Here is a 513-nt window from a genome sequence, read left to right on the forward strand (position 1 = left end):
ATGCCATTGTCCCCACCCATGCCAGCCCTCGCTGGCACCGTCCCCATACCCGCAGGTAGGCGGTGAGGTTGTGGCACAGGGGGGGTGTCCCCGGGGCCAGTGCCAGCGCCCTGTGCCAGGACGACTGGTGGCCCTGCAGCAGCATGACCCTCCGGGACAGCTTGGGCTTCAGCCGGTCCAGCTGCAGCTCGGCGTCGAGGCCTGGCAGGGCACAGCGGGTGGAGGGGGGCATGGCACTGGTGCTAGCCCTGGTGACACCCTGGCGGTGCCCCTTGTCCCCCCCTGGGTGATGCTGGCACTCACGGACGCTCTGGGGGATGTGCTGGCCCGTCACGCTGACGCACAGCACCACAGGGAAGCTGCAAGGGGAACAGCACCCAGGGGTGCTCAGGGACCTGCTGCCATCCCCGGGGCAATGTCCCCACACTGGTGGTGTCCCCACGGCAGTGTCCCCACCACATGGCTCACCAGCTGACACGGGCGCCGGAGCCAGGCAGGACACATGGCAGGACC

This window comes from Pygoscelis adeliae, unplaced genomic scaffold (assembly GCF_000699105.1).
Source record: "Pygoscelis adeliae isolate BGI_AS28 unplaced genomic scaffold, ASM69910v1 Scaffold718, whole genome shotgun sequence".
In the NCBI taxonomy this organism is placed as follows: Eukaryota; Metazoa; Chordata; class Aves; order Sphenisciformes; family Spheniscidae; genus Pygoscelis; species Pygoscelis adeliae.